Consider the following 24,538-nt stretch of genomic DNA (forward strand, 5'->3'; position numbering starts at 1 on the left):
TTTTACCTCTTGAAATATGGCAACCCTACACTAAAATGCTGATGGATGTTCATGAGGACTTTAAAAAAAATGCAAACTGATGTGGCAATGTGGAGAACTAAACTCTACAATGGAAAGATGAGAAACTGAAAGAAACCCAGATTGATTAAAACGAGTCACCCATCCTTAATCTCTGTACATGGCATGAATTTTATGATCTTCTGCTTGATGCATGCCATTGCTTATCTAGGAATGTTGTTTGCATTGCTTTTGGTCACTCCTGCACATAGGATTAAAAGGATATTTCACAGAGCTATAAATACATACACATATTATCACTGGGTTTTTTCTACATTAAAAACAAACAAATCTCTTTTAGCTCTTGTTTATTTCAAAAGACCACAGCCAAGGTATCTGAATCTTGTCAAAATGTGACTTTTGCTTCTATAATAATAACTTATCACTATTATTTTTGAGAACCACCCAACTCCCAGCTTTCTTTTATGCTTTCAAATTTTAAACACAGAAAATGGGACGGGAGCTCACACTGTAACAGAAGATTAGACAAATAAGAAATTTTCTTAAAATGTGAGTACTTTTGTGCTGAGAATACTCTCTGTAGTGCATGCAGCATAAAACAAGGAAAATATGAACGTAGTCTTAGCACCTTGGGTGTCAAGAGATACACTGCTTCTGAAATTAACATGCTGAAAATTTCGGTACTGGAGTGTCTGGGCTTGACGGCAATTTGAAAGGAGGGCGGATGGAACAGAAATCTCCCCCAACGTCTCAAAAATATTATCTACCTACAAAAACAGGGTGATTTGCTGCTGGAGGAGGAGGAAGGGGGAAATTTCCTCAAAACTTTGCAGCAACTTGTAGCAAGACAAATTGTGAAACAAATATGGAATTTACACTTAGCTTAATGCAGGTAATGAGAAATCCAGATACCCAAGGAAAGGGGGCAGTAGATTGGGAGGAAGAGAGTATTTGTTTAATTCTAGCGTGTATATTATTATTATTATTAAGCGTGTTCTCACTAGCAGAGAGCACGTGTTGCGGTTGGGGAAACAGGCCACCATCATGACTAGGCAAATTTGGTGGAACCCAAGCCTGTAAAGGGTTAACTGGGTTGCTGGGGATTTTTGAGTGTTGCCAATTCGGAGGAGGGGTCAGAATCTATAAATATAGGAGACAGACGATAGGCGTCCTCTTGGCCGTTTTGCTTCGGATCACACGCCCCCCTCCCTTTTATAGGGTGGTTCTTGGGTTCAATTGACCTTGCTATGCCTGTCATGGGGTCGTTCACCTTTGAGCGGGGGCCTGGTAGGAATTTTGCCATTTGGCTGATTGGCTGTTGCCATTTGGTTTTTGCCTACTGCGTAGCAAATCGTCACAACTTGTAAGGTTGGTGGTTAGGCATTGGTTAAATTGGTGCTTGGAGGGGTAAGGTGCCTATCCTTCCAAAATGATGCGGAAAGGGAATTCCGTTAAAGGAATCCAGGGGCTTGCCATTCTTTCGTCCTTGTCCGTGGAGCCGGACTTGGGCCGTGCAAGCCCCACCGGAACATGAGGGTGAGAGGTGTTGGACTGATTCCCAGCTTCATTTCTCCCCAATACTTGTTTCCCACACTGGCTTCCGGTGGTGTCCAGAAGGGACCAGCTCTGTCCTTGGGGGGCAAGGACAGATAGTCATAACCAATGCCTAAGCAACCACTCACATTTTTTGTATTTGAATAAAGTTGTGGCCAAAATTATGCCAAAAACCTTAAACAAAAATTGACGTGTGATGTGTGCAATTTTTGGGGGGTGGCACTGTGGGACTCAACATGCAATTATTATTATTATTATCATCATCATCAATTAAATTTGTATACCTCCCTTCATCCATAGATCTCAGAGCAGTTCACAAGATAAAATCACAATATGAAAATTACATAATACACAAAAAAGAACAACAACAACAAACCAATAATGCCCAACATATTTAAAAGGGCATCAGATGTCAATCAGCCCAAAACCTGGTTGAAGAGGAATGTTTTCACCTGGTACCTAAATCTGTATAATGAAGGCACTAGTCAAACCTTGCTGAGGAGCATATTGTATTCTTGAAAATTAATAAATATATATGTTTTTAAAAATTCTTTACATTTCCCTTTATTCTTGTGGGTTGGCATTATTAAACTGACGGCCTGTTATCTGTGTGGTTAAACTGAGCCTTCATTAGGTTATCTACCACATCCTTTATAACACTTAGTAGGACAGGAAGGTCTATCAATCTTCTTTTATTTGCTGCCCTTTTTTGGAACTAGGCACAATTGGACAACTTTTCTCCTATTATCTAGGGCGAATAATGTAATCAAAGCCTTCCAGATGTGTTCACTAACAGTCAAATTCCTGCAGCATGGCTATTTTGCTAGTGATAACCCTGATGTGATAAAATACCCGGGTTGCTGTTTCTTCGTTTTGTTTAAAGTAGTGCTCTGCATGACATCATCGCGATGAAACAAATGGCTCATTGAATAACATATTTGAAAGAACTGAGGAAAGAATCTGGACACAAACAAGGTCTACAGTTGGAATTTCAGCGATCTGAGGCCTAGGAAGTGGTGGGAGCACATCAGTACTGGACATACACTTGGAAGAAGATAGCATACTGTGTGTTTTAACATGGCGTTCTACAGAGCAAGACAGGAAGACACTCCCCCTAAGATTCCTGGCTTATTTCTTTTCTTGGATGTGTGTGGGAAGCCTTCAAGAGTACAGGAGGCTCTCTGCTTCAGAAGATGGCCCTTGTATTCAGGGCAGGTCAAGAAAATGGCAGGGGACAACAGTGGGTGAGGGTTATTGCCCTGTGAATTTCCCAGACACCTCTGGTTGACCACTGTAAGAAACAGGATTCTGCAGAAGAGAGAACTTTCATCTGACCTAGTAGAGTTCCCTTGCTCTCCACTGAGTCTCGCCCTCCAATGGATTCATGCTTGTCTTCCAAAGACCATTCTTCCCAAAAGCCTCCTTGGAGTCCTGTCAAAGTTTTTTCTCCTCCCCTCCCAAATTCCATGAACTCTGTGCCCTGAGCTCCTGGTGGAGTGTTCCTATGGACTGCTGCCCACTTTTTCCATAACCAAAAGGAAGAATAGGTAAATGAATCTCCCTCTTTTGACTCTTATTGTCTCTAATTGTTCTTCAGATTGCAATCTCTCCTTTTCTCCCCACTGGATGCAAAGCACATTCCACAGCCCCGCTGTTCATCCAACAATCCCACCTTCTCTTTCCCTCTCCTTTCCTGGAAGGTCTTCAGCGGTTAACCTTTCGATAGCTATAAACTTCATTTCTGGGAAAGCTGTGCTCTCATCTCCATTCCTCCGTGACTACCTTTCATGGGCACTCCAGTATCTTGACAATACAATCCTCAATAATCACACCAGGCTCCCTTGCATTTTGGCCAGGTTTTGGCGAGGGACGCAGGTGGCGCTGTGGGTTAAACCACAGAGCCTAGGATTTGCCATCAGAAGGTCGGCGGTGCAAATCCCTGAGATGGGGTGAGCTCCCATTGTTCAGTCCCTGCTCCTGCCAACCTAGCAGTTATAAAGCACGTCAAAGTGCAAGTAGATAAATAGATACCACTCCAGCAGGAAGGTAAACGGCGTTTCTGTGCGCTGCTCTGGTTCGCCAGAAGTGGCTTAGTCATGCTGGCCACATGACCCGGAAGCTGTACGCCGGCTCCCTCGGCCAATAAAGCGAGATGAGTGCCGCAACCCCAGAGTCGGTTACGACTGGACCTAATGGTCAGGGGTCCCTTTACCTTTACTAGGTCAGCTCCATCAGACTGACACCAGTCTGTCCTCCTGAATACAGCCAGTTCCCCTAGCTAAATTCTCCCCAGTCATTCATGCTCTGGAAGGGCTTGTTCCCTGACCACAGAGAAGTAGTCTGCAGGCATGTTTAGAGAGGTGCGTCCACAAACAAGGGTGGTAACAGGCTGTTACTTTCTGCCCCAATGCAGTTTGAGCAATTCATGGAAGAGGGTGGATCTCCCAAGGTCATCCAGTGAGCTCCATGGCTGAAGGGAGATTTCTACCTAGTCTTCACAATCCCAGCCCAACATTCCAACCATTACACCATTCTCGCTCCATATTAGCATGTTGTGTGAGATTAAGAGTAATGTCTTTACATAACTCTTTAGGCATTCTGGGTGGGAAATTGCCACTAAAAGAATCTATAAAGATGATTTAAACTCAGATGACGTCTTAGGGAATGTCAGCCAAATTCCCGACATTTGGTGTTTCATTTTTTCTGTCGGGTTCCCCCTCACCCATCACCTCCTACTGGGCTTGTTTAGGTTAAACACCACACCCCAGTGTAATCTGGTAATGATTTTAGAGAAATGAAAGAGAGAAAGGAAAGCCTTGAAAACATCTGAAGCCAGAGAACTCCCCCAGAGTCCTGCATGTTTCCCAGCGAACCACATAAAACCATCAAGGCCTTAATGGCAAATGATTCAAGAATTAGCATGAGAGCAACACAGATTGTGAATTAAATCGCTTTGGCTTTGCAGAGACAAAGAACATGCACCACATGTGCTTTCCAGCCATTTCTGATGTGTGTGTGCATTGAAAGAGAGGGGAATCTTATCATTATTTTATTTTCCTTAACAGGATGTGTATATCACTTAATCATAAAAACCTCTAAGCAAAATGCACATTAAAATTACCACTATAACCAGATGTTAAGAACAAGTTACCCTAAGTCCAGGGTCCTTGGCTCTGCTGGTTGCTAATGCTGGCCTTGCCCCAATGAAATGAATGGAGCTGTGTAAGAGCACATTTGTTTTATTGCACAGCCTCCATTTATTGCAATTGGGCAAAGGCAGAAGTGTTTTCCCTTGATTTGCATCCATGTCAGGTCTGGATCATAGGTGGTGGTCTGAGGTTAACCAGAGACCAGGAATCAGGGACAATGGAAAGGGATTGTATCCAGCTAAGCCATACTAATAGAAGACCCATTGAAAGTAATGAACTTAAGTTAGTCATGCCCATTAATTTTGATGAGTCCACTCTGAGGAGGATTGCTCAAGGCAAAGCAAAATTTCTAAAGCTTAATACCTAATTATTTCACTCATTTTTTTAAAAAAATCCACACCAGAAATTACCCATGAGTTTATAGCACTAGACTGTGGCTGGTAGTAGTCAGAAGCAGGTCACCAGGTGGGGAGAATGGCAATGGTAGCTTCCTGGAAAGTAGGCTGCTGTTGCTTACCAGGAGGGAGAGAGAGAGAGAGGTCAGCACAGTGCAAAAGTACCGGCGGAGCCAATCTGGCACTCCTGACAGTGCATTTGCACCATGCCAACCTCCCTGCCACCTTGCACCTCCACCTCTCCTTCCCTCCCAGCTACTTGCCCACCCAATGAACTGCTTCTAGTAGTTGCAACTCTCTAACAGCGAATAAAGAATACTATTATTACTCAATTGTCTCTGGTTCCCCGACGCATAACAGAGGTGCCTCTCAACTGAAGGAAAGATCGCTCTAATTCTGAGCCTTAAATATGATGATGGCATTCAAGTAAAAAAAGAAAGGGATGGATGGCTTATGTAGGCTTCCAGAAGGATAAAATGGGTTTCCTTTCTAACTGAAGGATCCCCCTAAGCAGACAAAACTGTGAAGAAAGAAGCTTTATCCCGTCATCCAGAGCTCTGCACAGTAACATTTGGCAGGAGAATGCCAAAGAATGACTCATAACCACTGTCAGATAAGGTTTCATTACCAGTCCATAAAAAGATTACTCCCAAGAGTGAAATGTTAAGCCCCTGAAGTACTTATGGAAATATACGGCCTTCAAGATCCTTCCCCGATCACTTCTGCTTTGCCTCTCTTTAACTTGGAATTTTATAAAAGCTGCTTCATTCGAAGTGGCTGTGTTTCGCACACACTGAAAACACTTTCAATCACAGCTTGCAGGTCCCATCTTTGACGACCAGGTAACCATCCATGACCGTGCATAAAAAGAAAAAAGACTTAAAAAAAAAAACCTTGTAAACTTGAGTGCTTCAATATTATTTCCCCATTGAAATTTAAGAAGAACAAAATCACTATGAATGAGAGTTAAAGAAATGACATTATAAAATTCTGAATGTATTGGGTGGGGGAGGGGGCATTTCTCCCTCACAATTTCTTTTTGAGAAAATATCCTGCAAAGCTCTAGCCCTTCTTTGAGTTTATTTTCAGGAAAGATGCAGTATTCTTATTCTTATTTGATTGATTGATTGATTGATTGATTGATTGATTGCACAAGGTGGGATTTCCATCTTAAACAGCACAAAACTACTCTACTTCAAATTTTCCATACACATTGGCTATATAGATGGAATCTCTATATTAACTATAATTTCAGGGGCAGCACCAGGAATGTGTGCAATCTTAGGCCCAGAGCTAGCTCAAGTATCATTTATTCATTCACCAATCTATTTCTAGTCCCACCTAATTGGTTGACAAGAAAAGAAAAGAAAACAAAAGAAAAGTGATGTTAAAGAGTTCAAAACCAGAGTCCTTAATATAAAAGTAAAACACTATAACGACTGGATCAGTAAGAGTTCCTAAGATGAGTTATGGGGCAGATCCCAGCTTCTTGTGTCATTATCAATATAAGATTTATTGTGGGAGGTGGGGCGGAAATCTGTCTGAATATATATGCTAAGGTCTACTTCTCACTGAGGTGGCAACTGATTGTGGGTCAGTCTTCCCAAATCTGCTACAGGTCTTGGACCACAACTCCTTACCTGCACAAGCCAGATACAGGCTCCCCACCTCATTTTCCATTTTTCTGTGTGCAAGTTTAGCAAGAATATGATTGGGGGGAGCGATGAAATGAGATAAGTTTAATAATTTTAATCTCTTCACGTCATGCTTGTTTGGGAGAAAATGAAAAAAGCCTTCATCACAATATTAATATTGGTAACACAGTCTTAAATGATCAGTTCCCGAAATCCTTTGGTTTACACTAAATCCGCCCTTAGTTTTTCTTAATATTGTTCTCTGCCCGCCCTCCCCCGCTACTTTTTGTGCCAAATCTCTTTTAACTCTTTCTAATAAAAGACTCGGGAAAACAATGATTACTTAGGCCACAATGGTGCTTTCATAACCCGTGCAGATAATGTGGACAGTGGTGTAATTACAGTCTTTTAAACTACATCTTATTGACATGTTTAACTAGCAATTTTATGATTAGACAATTCTTGGAAAGCCGTATTAAGTATACAATCAAGCACCAGCTTTAGCTGTCTTGTAATTATGTTGTTAAGCTAAACTCCCTACATAATTAAACATCAATCTTAAAAAAAATAATGTTGTGCCTGTGCACAACATAATTAAATAAAATATGAATACCTTAAATCTCCCTTAAGACTTTAAACACATCTTAAAAGAATTTGCTTCCTTTATTCTTACAAGCCAGAGCCTTCCCTCTGACAATGATTTTACCTCAGCATATATAATAAAAATTTCACCAGTTTGTTATGGGCTCTGAGAGTTGTTAGGAGACGCCTGTTACCATGACAGAGCTACAATTCCCAGAGTTCCCTGGGAAGAGGGAATGACAGTTAAACCACATGGCAGAATTTAGCTCTGCGAGGGGAATAGGGTCTCCTGACAAACTACAGTTCCCAGGATTCTTTGGGGGAATCATGTGGTGTGCTTTAAATGTATAGTGCCTGTGGGGCATCAGTATTCAACAGTATTGACAGATTTCCCACTGAATTTCTTGCAGTTTGAATGCAACTTAAAATGGAAGGAAATCTAAGGCAGCGTCTCATTTGCTTAGCAAAGCCAAGGCTGATGAGCCGCAGAGTTTGTTGACACTGCTGAATTGGGCCACAATTCAGTGTTTTCAGTGAAACCCTCTGGCATATATGCCAAAGTGACCTCTGCTGACATGGTTCAAGTTCAGTTTGGATATTGCTTTGAAAGGTATCTCCCCAACTGAATACCACATATATTAAAACATGTGGGGACATGTGTACTTGATGCTGTGGAGCTGGATCATGAGAAAGATGAAAGTCAGAAACAAAAGGAGGGAAATAAACCAAACTAAGATTTATCCAGAGAAGCAGAACATAAACATACCAAGCAAGTTCAGCAAGCAAGCTATTCCAATTTTCTGTTGAAGTTCTTCAAGCTTCTGATTCCATCCTGTTTAAGTATGGATATTTCTCACTACGATTTGCTTGCATAACATAAATATGAATAATTTCTCCATAGTTATTGAGTTTCTCCTCCAGCCATTTTACTCTAACCATCCCACAAGCGCATTCACAATATACAATATGAACTGAAAACAGTGTTTTCCCTTTCCGCCTTTTTCTCTTACTTAGTGATCATGATGTAATGTTTTGGTAGTTTGCACTTTTAACTGTATTTAAAAATCAAAATCTATGTTAACAAAAGAAAGAAAATGAAATTCAACTCAGTAATAGTACCTGGTCCAATTTTCTTTCTATCTACAAAACTACAACTTGCCCATTTTAAGGACCTGACAAGATTTGGGGGCCTGACATGTGACAGCAAAACTAACAGAAAAAGGTAGAAATGAGACTGAAATCCCAAAAGAAGAATAATGTAACTAGGGGAGCAAAGTGGTGATGTCACAATCCTATCAGCCAATGGGCAACATTTCTCAAGCTCTGCTGTTGCTAGGTCAACTTTTAAGCACATTTGCTTGAGGTAGATAATCATTACAGCAATTATTTCCCATTCTTCTACCTACTGAGTATGTTAGGAGAGTTAGGAAAAATCCCCCATTCAAATGCCGTACCATGGCAATGTGATTGAGTGGTTTCTCTGTGACTCCACAGTTCTGAGTGGTGTCAGAAACAGACTGTGTGACTGCTGCTTCTGAGTTCATGAACTACAGCAGAAAATTGGGAAACTGAAATCATCTGGCTTCCCTTGTTCTGCTCCACATTTACATCTGGGAAAGCCATTGCATGAACTGTGAAGAGATTTCAGATATAAAAATTGAACAAAATCAGCAGCTTCAGTTTGAGACTGAACATCAATCCATTTATTCCTTCACCATATCCTGTGGCTTAAGCTCTGAACCTGCATGGCAACTGCAAGTTGGTGAAGTTACTTGTCCTGACAGTCCTACAGTCAGATAACACAAATTAAGTCAGCCTTCTCCAACATGGCTCCCTACGGATGTTGTTGTACTGCAACTCCCATCAGCCCTGACCATTGGTCCTGCTGGCCAGGGCTGTAAAATCAGGGTTCCAAAATGCATGAGGAGAGTGGACCCCATGTGTGGTAGGGGCTTCCTCAAAGCAGACATCTGTGCTGAAACATGTGGGGCAGAGCTAGTGTGGTCATGCACATTCTTTACACCGATGTTTCCCAAACTTTGGTCTCCAGCTGTTGTTGGACTACAACTCCCATCATTCCTAACTAGGGGGACCAGTGGTCAGGGATGATGGGAATTGTAGTCCAAAAACAGCTGGAGGGCCAAGTTTTGGAAATACTGCTCTACACCTTGGACATTGCTTTAAGCCCTGAGTAGCACTTTTGTAGAAGAGACATCCTTGCTCTCCATGGTGATATCTCATCTAAAATTTGAGGTACACCTTTAGAAGGTGGAGGTTGCACCCAACTACATCGAGGTGGAAAACTGGATCCAGCCAGAAGGCTGGATCCTATGCCCCTTGTGGGCCAAGTTTGACTGGTAGGTTGGAGTTACCCAGTTGTCAATCACCTGGCAACACAAGGGGCTCCATCAGCTGACTGCCAGATCTTCAGAACACTGTCTTGTGGAGTGCTTCGCATTGGATTTGGCAGGCACCACACAAATCGGTTGATGGGGCGGTGTGTCTGCAACCACCCTGCCTTTGGCCGAGTCAGGTTTCTACCTGCCTCACACATGACATCATAATGACCTCAAGGGCCAAATGGGGAAATCTGGTGGGCCTTTATCAGCCCCATGGGCGGGAGCTTCCCCACCCCTGAACTATGTCACACCCAGAGTAGGGCTATTGAAATTAATACGAACAACTCATAAATCCATTGATTTCCATGGGTCTTTTTCTGAGTGTAGCTTTGCTGTATACAACCCAGCAAGTTTCATTTCCTCACCATGATGCTGGTACAGTGGTACCTCGGGTTACATACGCTTCAGGTTACATACACTTCAGGTTACAGACTCCGCTAACCAGAAATAGTGCTTCAGGTTAAGAACTTTGCTTCAGGATGAGAACAGAAATCACGCAGCAGCAGCAGGAGGCCCCATTAGCTAAAGTGGTGCTTCAGGTTAAGAACAGTTTCAGGTTAAGAACGGACCTCTGGAACGAATTAAGTACTTAACCCGAGGTACCACTGTATAGGGATATGTTTCACCAGGGACTGCGCCCCTGCTCACTTCATTTGCCAACCCATGCTATTTCCCTCTCTCAAATTAACCCCCTAGAACTTCCTCTTCCCATGCAGCTACAAAGCTTGCTTTTCACCTTCCCAACCGCATTTGTGAAGCCACTTCTCTATTATTATTTTTTGCAGCTCCGCTTTGCACTCATTTTCACCTTCACACCCATGTCCGAGCTTCACCCTCCTTTTGCGCAACCCGCCTTGCACACAAATCACTTCAGTGTATCTTCCTCATGTATCTTCCTCCTTCCATACTTTGCAACTACTTGGCAGCCTTTTTGCCTTCTGCCATCTCCTCTTGGTTAGGCCTTTTCATACTTCTGCTTTTATATTCACCCCCTCCTTTTTTGCAACCCCCTTTGACCTCTCCATTTTCACCTTCGCTCCCTTTTCTCTCCCCCATCCTCCTTTTCCTCAACTCCCCCTTGCACCCAGACCACCCCACCTCCATGTCCCCTCCTCTCATCTATTCTGCAGCCCTGCTTTGTGTACACACCCTATTGTATCATTAAGATGAAAATACTCATAAGAGCAAGCCTGTCAGTCAGCTTGTTCAGTTACCTAGCAGTTCGTAAGCACGTCAAAGTGCAAGTAGATAAATAGGTACTGCTCCGGCGGAAAGGTAAACGGCGTTTCTGTGCGCTGCTCTGGTTTAGTCATGCTGGCCGCATGACCTGGAAAGCTGTCTGTGGACAAACACTGGCTCCCTCGGCCAGTAAAGCGAGATGAGTGCCTCAACCCCAGAGTCGTCTGTGACTGGACTTAACTGTCAGGGGTACCTTTACCTTTAACTTAACTTTACATTATTATTATTATTATTATTTATTAAATTTGTATACTGCTCTTCATCCATAGATCTCAGGACAGTTCACGCCAAAAAAATACAAGATAAAAACAGAAAATACACAAGAACAAAACAAGAACAAAAAACCCATCAAACCAAGGAGCTTCCTTCTCTGCCACTCACCATTTAAAAGGGCATTGGATGTCAATCAGCCCAAGGCCTGGTTCAAGATGAAATCGTTTGCCTGGCACCTAAAGATGTATAATGAAGGTGCCAGCTGAACCTTCTTAGGGATAGTGGTCTCTTGCTGGGCAGAGACACTCTGAATCCCTTTTATGCCATTTTCCTCTGACATTTCTACAGGGGCAAAAGAGGAGCTGCCTTTTCTGGGAATGATAGCAACATCTGTTGTGAGAATTGCCCTTATCATCTCCACTCTAAATGGAAAACTTCATTCATCACACTTATTACTCTAGAGCACCGGACGGCGTCAGAATGCCTAGGCAGATTAAACGGATTGCATGGCGTTGCATATTCATCAGCTCTGGGCCCGTCCGAGCACAATGTGCAAGGAATTGGTTTAGCGGCCTCCGTATCATCCAGTTTGGCACTGCTGGAGGAACACACACAACGTCTTCACCAAAGGTGTGTGGAGGTCAGATGAACTGGGCTTTCTGCTTGCTTTTACCAATCTAGAAGGCCTCCCTTGTTGCTTTTCACTGCAGATGTGTAAAATGCTGCTTTTTCTTCAAAATGTCATTATTCCCCACCTGCAAGAAGTATGCAAACATAAAATCCTATATTCTGCAGATGTTGGAGGAAATTGATAGATACACAACTGCCCCCTCAAGTATTTACTTGATGTGTATCGCATTGCACACAGTGCCCAATCCACCCAATATCAATATGAATTTGAATGATACAGTTAAGCACAGGAGCAGCATTTGTGGTAGAGAGGGGTCACTCTCTGGGCAGAGGCAGATTTAGGGTAGTGTGACCGGTTTGCCCATGAGGGGGCACTGCAGGAGGTGCCCCAAGAATGACTTAGAATGGAAGGTGAGACACAGAAGGGCGCTGATTTTCAGTGTTCAGTGAATCTGCACTAAATGGCCTTGGCCATGTATACCTGAAAGAGCATCTCCAACCCCATCATTCAGCTCAGACACTGAGGTCCAGCTCTGAGGGCCTTTTGGCGGTTCCCTCACTCCGAGAAGTGAAGTTCCAGGGAACCAGACATAGGGCCTTCTCAGTAGTGGTGCCCTCCCTGTGGAACACCTTCCCGTCAGATGTCAAGGGAATAGTCAACTATTTGACTTTTTAGAAGACATCTGAAGGCAGCCCTGTATAGGGAATTTTTTAATGTTTGACCTTTCGCTGTGTTGTTATTATGTTGGAAGCAGCCCAGAGTGGCTGGAGAAACCTAGTCAGCTCTCGCTCTCTCGCTCTCTCCCCCCCCCCCAAAAAAATCAGTAAGCTAAGCACTTAACTTTGCTGCACAGTTCCCACACAAACTTTAGATGTACCTCTGGTTACATACTTAATTCGTTCTGGAGGTTCTTAACCTGAAACTGTTCTTAACCTGAAGCACCACTTTAGCTAAAGGGGCCTCCTGCTGCCGCTGTGCTGCCAGAGCATGATTTCTGTTCTCATCCTGAAGCAAAGTTCTTAACCCGAGGTACTATTTCTGGGTTAACAGAGTCTGTAACCTGAAGCGTATGTAACCCGAGGTACCACTGTAGTTAACAGCTCATGGAAGGGTACATCACCCTGATTCACCTGCTGCAGAGCCGTAGTCAGGATGATTGACATAACTGCTGCCAGGATCACATGAATTGGCAGCTGCCACCTTAAATCCCAGATTAGAGCTAGAAAGGTTCTCAGCAGAGCTTCCAATTTAGCATCAGCTGCTCATAACCTGCTTCCTTGTTCGTAGTTCATTTTTAGTGTGGGAAGTAGCCAAAGACTCACTTCTGCTCTTATTGCACCCAGCCGTGGCCCCACCCAGATCTCTCCCAGCTGTGTGGACCTTCAAAGACTGGTCTTGCTGAAGGATGTACCCCAAGAACGTGCCACCTGTCTTCTCCATCAACAGGTTTGAACATTGCGATGCCGTCACTGACAAATGCTGATTCAAAATTCTGGTCGCCTCTTTACTTTATATGGATTCACTTGAGTTGCACTTACATGAAGAAGCATTACACATTCTTTGGTATCTCAATTCTTGTAACATCTCAAGCTTTTCATGCTAAGGAGTATTTCCACATTTTGGTGCCAAAACCACTTGTAGTCTCAGCATATTTCAACCCTTTTATACCAGTTTTCCTTCCCTTGCATAGCAACTATGCGCAAACAAGAGCAGAGTCACTAGACTACTCATGATATTTCATGAACTCAATTAGATTGTAACATTGTGGTTATGATTTGCTAGATAGAAGATAGGGTACAGCTGAAGGGGAGAAGCAACAACTCCATGGAAAACAGGGTGATTGACAGGTAGGTAGCCCAGCCCACCTACCAAACCTGGCACAAGGTGAGGATCAGACCTGCTGGTAAGATCCAGTTTCCCAGCCCTGTAATAAAGAGGTTTCATGCTCTCTATTCATCAGGAACACAAAAAAAGCAACAGTATAAGAAATCATAATTCTCCCACAATGTGTGAGGTACAGTGGTACCTCGGGTTAAGTACTTAATTTGTTCCGGAGGTCCGTACTTAACCTGAAACTGTTCTTAACCTGAAGGACCACTTTAGTTAGCTAATGGGACCTCCTGCTGCTGCTGTGCCGCCGGAGCACGATTTCTGCTCTCATCCTGAAGCAAAGTTCTTAACCTGAAGCACTATTTCTGGGTTAGCAGAGTCTGTAACCTGAAGCGTATGTAACCTGAAACATATGTAACCCGAGGTACCACTGTATTTAGATTGCTACTTCTTCCTGAATGCAAGTAGATACAAGTGAGATCGTAGTTTGTGCTCTATTGTATTTGACATCCTGGGTTTGTTTTGGATTAGAAGCCAATGAATTTAGCAAGGGCATATGGGAACCCTCATGCTTCCAGAAGCAGATGGGATGCCTTTTAAAGAACACAGGAAAAGGTTTGTATGCCAGCTCCCCTCCTTGTGTACAGAAGAATCATCTTCTGCGGCAAAATGTTTACTCTGATCTTCCAGCACTTCAGTCTTCCATCCGCTCCTTGCGACATGTTGAAATTGTATGTCAACTGTGGAAAAGGGGAAATGAGATTTGAAACTGAGTTACCAAATACAGATGATGGGGGAATCCGTCAGAGAAAGCATGTGTACAACATTATTATAAGTCTTGCTCCAGACATGCACTCCAGGTGGGATGACTTTGTCCAGAGACATGAAGGCTTGGAGAGCAGTGGAGAAGGCAGGATTACATCTTCCCGCTGTGCTGTTGTGAGATCTTGTGGGATACCTATCATTTCATGGGATCTTGTGAGAGGCAGGAGAGGCCGGAGGCCATAAAAGACTTGTCCACAATGGTTTGGGGACATTTGACCCCAGTACTGGCACCCAGTCTGAGCTATTTCCTCTGCACTCACAAGCCACAGATATGTGCCTGCCAATCTAATTAATTTTTCTATAAAGGTGATAGTCTAGGGTTCCAGACGAAGGCCATTCCCAACCTTCCCTGAAAATTTTGGGGATTGAACATATGTCTCCAAGAACATGCATGCACAAGCATTAACATGTCACCCTTCAAACACATTTCTTCACGAGAATCAGATCTCTTACCTAAGGGGGGCAATTCGAGAATGAGTTATTAACAGTGAATGGCCTTTTAGGCTTCCTCCATGTGAATAGGAGTTCACTTTTTGAATAGTAAGAATTATATGTCATGGGGGGGGCGGAATCAGGATTTTAGAGATGCTCAGGTGGGGCACGGCCCAAAAAAGGTTGGGAACCACTGGTCTAAGGTGTTCAAAACCCAAGGATTCACATGTTGGAGGGTATGCACCCTGTGACTCCAGCAGCAGTCAGAATCCAGAACGATGAGACCTTCATTGTCCTGCACAATGGCTGAATCAACACATGGAAAGGTAGAGCTTGGCACAACAGAACAGTGCAACATCAGTCTGTGTGTGTGTGTGTTCACGCGCGCGTTCATGTCCAGTCATGTAAAAACATGCTGCAAGCAGAAATCCAGCACCTCAGGGATAAAAAGCTTCACGCCCAACCACTTTTGCCAGCTGTGCTTGGTTTCTGTATGCTAGGAAGTTTTTAATGCAGGAAGCATTCAGTCATGTGATATCTCCACCTGCACTGCTGCAGTACCTTCTTCAGTGTGTTGCATGAATAGACTAGGCTGCTCTTAGACTGGCGTGGCTCAGACCTTAGTTAACCTCCCAGCATGTGATCGCTCCTCCAGAACATGCAGAAGCTAAGCCACTATGCAACCCAGTTTTGCCAATGAGCAGATTCAGTTGCACACACCCTCTAACTTCTTCACATAGAAGGAGACAACAGGAAGCAAGATGTAACGATTAAATGTACTCTCGTTTGGGAAGTAGTGGGCGTTGCTGCTGCAGCTTGAAGCCTGCTGCTGTGGTTCGCAGAACCACGTTGCTTCTGCTCCTGTATTCAAAGGAGGTTCCTTCAGAAAGACAAAGCCATGCTGACAGCCTGCTGTGAAATAAGACAACTCCTCTGGCTTCTGTGGTGCTTCTTTTCATAGAACAAAATATTTTATTCTTAATGCTGCTGCTGTCTGCAGTTTAAGGTGGCAGAGTCTCCGCATAAATGCAGGCTGTCCAGGCTGTGAGACACACAGCTTGCATATACAGTGGTACCTCAGGTTACCACCTGGAGGTCCGTACTTAACCTGAAACTGTTCTTAACCTGAAGCACCACTTTAGCTAATGGGGCCTCCCGCTGCTGCCGCGCCACCGGAGCACAATTTCTGTTCTCATCCTGAAGCAAAGTTCTTAACCTGAAGCACTATTTCTGGGTTAGCAGAGTCTGTAACCTGAAGCGTATGTAACCTGAAGCGTATGTAACCCGAAGTACCACTGTATATGGTCAATATGAGGTCACGCAATTCCTGCAACTATTAGGCTAGTGGCTTGGCATAATATAAGGCAGTACATCATCTATCTCACTCAGAGAACTGAAGTTACAGGGAACCAGGCAGAGGGCCTCTTGGTAGTGGCGCCCACCCTGTGGAATGCCCTCTCATCAAATGTCAAAGAGATAAGTAACTACCCAACCTTTAGAAGACATCTGAAGGCAGCCCTGTATAGGGAAGGTTTTAAATGTTAAATTCTGCTTTTATATATGTTGGAAGCCATCCAGAGTGGCTGGGGCAACCCAATCAGATGGCCAGTGTAGAAATAATAAAATTGTTGTTGTAAAATTATTAGTATCCTGTTGAGGGAAGAATAGCATTTCCCTCATAAAAAGCGGGCAGGGAAGGGGGAAGATGCACTGGTGAAGGCATGTTAGTTTTTCTTCTCACCCCAAAAGGTTAGCCTTCACTGTATCATTTCTGATTTTATCATTTTCTTGCTTACATTTGCCTGCATTTGTTTTATTTCGTCCATCTGTTCACATATGTTTAACTGCCTCTAGTAGGAATAGAGGAGAGAGAGAGATTTGATTTGGTTCACATTTCAAGGAGACTGAATTCATACTTTTCAAAATGATACTCAGACCAAAATACAAGTACCCTTCAACAATCACGCTTCCCTGAATTTTGCAATGCAGTTCTCCAGTCCTGTTTACAAAAAAAGCATATGCTAAACTAAACATAAAAGTGCACAAAATAGGGAAAAGAACATACACAAATGTCTTACATTAGGGAGAATTATTTTGCAAATATGTGCATATTAGCACATATGCCTATATCAGAAGGAATTCACACAAAAATGCTGGTGAATTTTCAAAAGGACTGATGTGATGAACTGAGGTTAAGACTGCAAAAATAAAAAAAAATTATGCTGACAGATTCACCTTTCCCTAGTCACTGCTGCTGGTGGTGCTGGCAAAACCAGCCGCACTATGACAGGAATGGCAGGAAACGAGCAATTGTATTATGTAGTGGAAGCAAAAGGAGTACATGTGTAAAAAAAAAAAAGGGATTTTTGCTATATAAAAGTTTCAGCTCCTTTCGTTTAAAAAGTGTAATGTCTTGTTCATGCCGCCAGTGTCTGTACAAATGCAGATCACCCTCCAGTTACTTGTATGTGTTCTCCTAGGCACAATCCGCTCAGATAAATAAATACATTTGTTTTGTGTTTTCAGGCCAGGCCAGGGTTATGTGAAAGTGTTTATATCAGCCTTATGAATGAAGCTGCCTTGGCCTCTGCCCCCGTGTCAACTTCCTGTTGTTATTACAAGCAGGAAGTGGCATGATGGAATCAAGGTTGCTGTGTTTTATTTAAACTCTTACTCCTAGCTGAAAAATGTCTACACAGTATGGGGCATAAATCCCACCCCCCAAAAGTGCTGGGATTTAACTGTGGGAATGTTCAATGTACATGAAAGAAGAGAGAGACCGGGGGGAGCACAGCTCCAGTTCCCACAGAACTCTGCCTGATATAACCATCCCTCAAGAATAAGAGCAGAACATCACTCCCCAAATCCTTGTATTCGGAACTGAAGCTTATATATGTGCAGACAACTTGATATACACAGCACAATAGTCAGGATTCAGGTTTCATTGCATTTTGTAATGGTTGCCGTTCAACCTCCCTATCAAAAATGGATGAACGTAGGGTTTAAAGTGATGGATGAATGAGAGAATCGACTTTAGGAAAAAACTAATTTGGATTACTGGAGAAAGTTATGTGGTCTTGTTGCATGGTGGGATATTATTCACATACATTTAGGCATGTAATGTTTCAGAAGGCCCGTAGCACATTGCTTTTGAGCAGCGCAGAGGTACTCCAGAATGACCCCAGTGTTTGAAAACAGGATTCATAATTAACCTACTGCAAAAGCTGGTCATCTTTCCCCCAACTGTATGAACCGGAAGGAAATCTCACTTTGGTAATGGTGCGGGATGCGAAAGCTTTTTCGTTTCCGAAGACCTAATTTAATCCAGGGAGCTAGTCGTACAATCCTCCAATTTTCAACTTGGTAGTCAGAATTATTACCACGTTTGCAACCTGTGCAAAGTCATCACTTAAGGACGCTAGGAAAGTTCACACACAGTATGTGTACCCTACACTTCCCTTCCCCAAGAAAAAGAGGAGATGAAATAAGAGAGAGGAAGGACGGTGGGATATGAATATTACACATATCTCCTAATTCCCATTTGAATATGTTGTGCTCATTTGCACTTCCTACAGACCCAACAAGGGCCTTTTTAGTTCTGACACCTTTGCACCTTATTAAAGAAAGGAAGCTCAAACGGCGCTCAGTGAGCAGGTGTTACTCCTTCATTAATTGAGAGCATACACACGGGTCACACACTCAAATACCTGCATTCAAATTTAGCTTAGAATACTATGAGGTGGGTGTTGGAGTGAATTTGGCAACTTCAGGATTTAAACCCACATTTTTGGGTCACTTCCTGGTCATCAGGATTCTTGCTAAAGTACTGAACATCAGCACTGAAATCATATATTGGGTGGTAAATACTCTGAAATTAGTGTATTGGGTTGTCTGTTAAAGAAACACTGTTCTTTCCTGGTTTCACTGTGAATATGTAATGTTCACACATTATCCAGGTGGGGGTGGAGGAGGTAGGTGTGTACACCTAATAACGTAATATGTGAATGTGTCAAATATGTATCATATAGGATCATTCCTCAGGGAGTTATTATTGGGCACAGACTCCTTTATAAGCAGCTGAAAACTCATGTGCTGTGAGATTATCATTTGCCACTGTGCAATTTTTGAAAAGCTTCATGCTTGCAGTGTCATACGTTCATAAGGCTAACAGAAATGATCTCAAAATGAATTGCCAAAAATTGGGAAAAAAAGAAACAATACTGACAAAAGAAGAGTGACAAGATAATTATCTGACTATATTGAATTGGGTAGATTGACAGAAGCCATTAGGGGTCAGCCCAAGCGAAAATTTCAAAAAGAATGGGAAATATATAGATAATACCTTAAAACCAGTGCCCTCAAATTAATACTTGGGCTTGTTTTGATTAACTTCCGCAAAATAAATTATGATATAAAAGCTAAAAACAGAAAGAAAATGGGGTAATAATGAATTAAGGAGGAGACAGATTACCAAAGATGAAAAGAGAACTGTGTTGAGGATGAAGGAAGTCAATTGGAAGAAAAGAAGAATTGAAATATTACAGAGAGAGAGAGAGAGAGAGAGAGAGAGAGAGAGAGAGAGAGAGAGAGAGAGAGAATTAACAATTTGATCTGTGTACGTTATGATGTTTTATTTTTATTTATTTCTTTGTTTATTTTTGATTGTATATTATTACTTTTATGTTTAGTTTAATGAGTGTGTGTGTACGTGTTGTAAAATAAACTTTTTAAAAAATTAAAAGAAAAGAAATCCAAATGCTTCCCTTTCACTGTGGCAAAAAAACATTCTTTCAACGCCTCTCTGTGCCAGCGACCCTCGAGCAAAACTTGCATCTCCATTGTAGCATTTAAACTGTCATTAGCAGCTGGTGAGAAATCACAAGCCAGAACCACTTTTTTAAAACTGGGTTGCTTCCCCCTCTGATACTTCTGACTGAGAATGTGTTAGAATCCTAGAACTGTTGAGTTGGAAGGGGCCGTGAGGGTCAGGATTTTTTTGCCCAACATGGGGCTCGAACCCACGAGCCTGAGATTAAGAGTCTCCTTCTCTACCAACTGAGTTATCCCATGTAGTGTTGCTTATTGTTTTGCTGCTGCTCAAGTGCTGCTGTAACAGGAAGGAAGAATGAAAGGAAGTTGTAAGAAGAGGACAAGCACTTTGGTTGCAGCCCAGTCCTCCAACAGCCACGTACTCTGTGGAGGCCCAACAACAACAACAAAAATAAGTGGTACCACTTCAAAGGATGAATCTAAAGGATGACTGTTGCTTCTGAATGGTATCTGCTAACCACAAGCATCTAGGAAAATCTGTCAGCCAAGACCTACCCCTCTTCTCACACCCCACAGACTTCAACCTCTGCTTCTGGTACTTAACCTTTGCAGATTCCCAGAAGGGACGGATGAGAAATTAGATTATGCTGACTTTTGACGACAAACCAACCTAATCTACACTTTCTAAAACTCTATAGGAACCGAAACTTAGTCACATTTTGGAATGTACTCTTCTCTGAATTTTGCAATGCCTTTCTCCAGCCAACTAATGCGTACAAAAATGCATATTCTAGGATTAAGTGTGTATAAAGTGCATATATGAGCACAAAGAACATGTCAGGCAGAACATTATGGGAAATTGCTTTGAGATAGATAGATGATAGATATAGATAGATGATAGATAGATAGATAGATAGATAGATGATAGATAGATAGATAGATAGATGATAGATAGATAGATAGATAGATAGATAGATAGATAGATAGATAGATGATAGATAGATAGATAGATAGATAGATAGATAGATAGATAGATGATAGATAGATAGATAGATAGATAGATAGATAGATAGATAGATAGATATAGATGGATGGATAGATAGACACACACACACACACTTTTTATTTGAATTTTTAAAAATAGAAAAATAAAAATAATAAAATAAAATAAACATACATTTAAAAAAGCATACAATAGCCACATATCAAGATTACATTGAATCTCTTGACTGCCCCCCCCTCCCCTCCTTGGGTCCTTTTGGTTCTATTTTCAACTGTATATCAATACTTCTAATATATATTAGGCAAAATTGCGTACAAATGTGCTTATATTAGGAGAAATTTGTGGTAAAGTGCAGATAGATTTTCATGAAGACGTTTTTCTTCTTCTCAAAGGCGCTAAGGTGACAAACATATTATTCCCTCCTTGTGTTGCAGACACACAGTAGGTGTGAGACTGAGGCCGTGTGTCAGAGACCAGATTGCAATGGAGGACTTCCTACCTGACATGCTTGAGATGCTCCACTTCACGGCATTGCCCCCCCCCCTCTTGGGGGAAGGGCCTTAGCTCAATGGTAAAAGACTTCTGCCTGAAATCCTGGCGAGCTTCTGCCAGCCAGCCTAGAAACTGCATTGTGAGATGGTTCGAATTAGTATAAGGCATCTTCCTATGCCCCTGTTCCCTTTTTCATTTATATATTTTTGCAGCAAGGTCCAGTTCATGCTAAAGCATAAATTAGCCTTGAATGCTGCTCTGTGTGGATGGTGACCCTCTGCCACAATCAATTCTTGTGCAACCTCTTGCCCTGCACCCATTCAATTTTTTTTTAAAAAAAATATATCTTTATTAATTAAAATAAATACATTTATGAAAAACAGACGTACATACAAGTAAACAAACATACAATAAAACAAGCAAATAACAGAAAAATCAAACAAACCACCACACTATAAGATATAAGAAGATCAATATAATTATCATCATATATACTCCTGATATTGAACACAATTATAAAATTTATAGAAAAGAATTTTAAAACTGACTTCCAATTAATCTCACTGTACTTTGTCTATCCATCACTTTATACCGCACAGTTACATATTTCTTATATAATTTCTTTTTACCTCCCTAAAAACTTATATTTATACAATACAGGGATCAGTCTGATTCTGCCAAGATGTTTCCTTTTATTCCATAGTTTTCTAAATATTTTTTAAAGATTCTCCAATCCTTATAGACTTTTTGTTTTGGTTGGCCTCTTACTCTTCCTGTTGATTTTGCTAGCTGCAGATATTCTACCATTAGGATTTGCCAGTCTTCCGTGTTGGGTATTGTTGTGTTTTTCCAATTTCTTGCTACTAAAATTCTGGTTGTCGTTATTCCATCCATGAACAATGTTCTTTTCGATTTCCCTATTTCTTTTGGCCTCTTGTTGAATGTTAATTTAATTTTTTTTTTAAGTTCATATATATTATTCCAAAAAACACAAATATCTGTACATTTCCATCACATATGCAAATAAGTTGCTGGGCTGCCAAGAAGGGGCATCAGGGTTGAAAGATAGCAGATCCGTCTGCTGGATAAAGCCACTTCCGACATCAGGAGGAGGTGGGGTTGCGGGCTCACGCCCCCAACACGTGCGCGGAGGCTGATTTCCAGCCCCGCACGATCAGAGGAATCGGGCCGCGCCATCCCCTGAACCAGCCAATCGGCTGGCTCAGGGTGTGTGGCTTGCCTCATTTAAGGCAGGCGCGGCCCCAGGATCTCCCCTTTGGTCCACGCAGCTGATTAGGTTTCCCACCCACCCACCCTTTAAGGTTTACCTTCTGACCTTGCTATGGACTGCAGTTCGTCGCCATTAAGGGGCCTGGTAGGAATTTTTTTCACTTGGCAAATTGGCACCGGCCATTTGGTTTTTCGCCTGTCTTGTAGCAAATCGTCACAACTCTTTGGTTTTTGGCGGTTAGGCATTGATAGGGGTATTGTTATGCAGATGTGTTGGGGGGAGGGGCGCCATCAACTCCCCCAAACATTGAAGGGCAGTCCGGTAAAGGATTCCGGGGGGCGTTGCCTCGTCCAAAGCCTATGGAGCCCAGGGCCTAAAGCGCGCCCCCGAGCGGTGACCCCGGGGGAGTCCCTAGTTGATGTGCATCAGCAGGGCTCCCCCTGCTGGTGTTAACCCTTCCCAGTTTTCAAGCAAACAGGCTGAAGCCGGATAGTCTGATAGGACCAATGCCTAAGCCAATACCTCTCTTACCTGTAACCAATAAAGTTGTGGCCAATTTTAACCCATTAACCTTAAATAATCGTCTCCTGTGTCTTTATTCATTCTGGGGGGAGGCGGGAACTCGTCACACAACTTGAGGAGCAGTTCCCTGCCCTCAGTTGTTTTTGTTGGCCACGGTCTGTCTCAAGAGACAATGGAGCACGCCTCTAAGGGTGAAGTCAAACCACTGCATTAGCAGCAGCAAAATGACCTCCCTGAGGTGCAAGTCTGGGCAGTGTGTATGGAGGTCCTTGGCTGCCCAGACGACAACCCGCCCCCTGCCCCCAGCCTCGTTGAGGTGGTCCAAGGTGGTCCAAAGGACAGCAGAGCGATACATTTGGCACCAACTAGCTGGAAGGAGGCATACAAGGTGCATACAAGGTTCCACCCAACCATCTTTGGAACTTCACTCTGGATTTGTGTAGGATCTGTTTCTTAGCCTTTTCTTCTCCCGAAGATATCCCACATGGCAGTGGAGGTTTAGGACCTTTCCAGGTTGAAGGGCCCTATCCATCCCCACTATAGCTCCCTTTAAAAGGGACCACCAAGGGGGCTGTTTGCTTGTATGAATTAGACCTAACACGGCTGCACTTCAGGGTTTTATTATTTTTTTCCAGGTGCAAGACTGAAACCCCAGCGCCTACTGAAATGTCAGCTCCGATGAGAAAAGTCAGTCTGCACCATTACATTTCGCAGTGAACTTCTCCATCTTCCTGGCAGAAGCAGCTATAGATGTTTTATTCTAATTTGTCCCCCTCCAACAATAAATTGGAGCGGTTCTTCTAATTTTCAGGACCTTCATATATATATTTTTATGTGTCGTCCCTGTTTGATAGTGCCGAGAATAACTCTTCATCATATTAACAGATTGGTGTGTGTTTTATTGCCTGCCTTGTAATAATCTGCAGCATGAGAGGGGTTTTTTTTTATTGTCTCCTCCTAAGCTCTGCAAAGCAGACTAGTACCTCTTGGCTGTTTGTTTAACTGACCAGATCTGCCAGTCACAGAAGAGCTGTAGGCTTTCTCACGTCAACTTCGATTTATCTAGAAAGGTTGCGGTCTATAAAAATCCCACTTACACATGCCCACTATGCAATACCTGTTGAATTCCAAGGGACGTACTCCCAGGGAAGTGTTATAGGATTGCCACCTGAAGGAGCTGAAAATGTAAATAAGGTATAGAAAAAATATGATCTTCCCATATAGAAGTAGAGTTCTAGTCCCCAGCCCCACCCCCTCAATATCCCCTTAGTACATCTGTTCTTCTTTTTAAAATGTTAGCGTCTCACAGTGAACTTCTGCGTCCTGTGGTGGTTTGTTTGGTTGGTTTTCGATCTCTTCAGGAAACGGTTTGTGTGTCTCTCCGCCCCACCCTTTGCTGCAGCTTTCACAACTGCATGCGGCTACCTGGTTAACCCTTCTGGGTATCTGTGGACGTTATCTGAACGGTATATGGCTTTATCCAGACCTGACTCGACGGAAAGGACAAAGTGTGAAACCGAGTTCTGCAAATAGCCCGAGCTTTTGGATGAAAACGCCCAGAGTTTGTGGAAACGACCAGCACCTGCCTATAACTCTACAACTTTCTGTTTCTCATGGTC

Source organism: Podarcis melisellensis (assembly GCF_964234715.1).
Source record: "Podarcis melisellensis genome assembly, chromosome: 1".
NCBI classification, from domain to species: Eukaryota; Metazoa; Chordata; class Lepidosauria; order Squamata; family Lacertidae; genus Podarcis; species Podarcis melisellensis.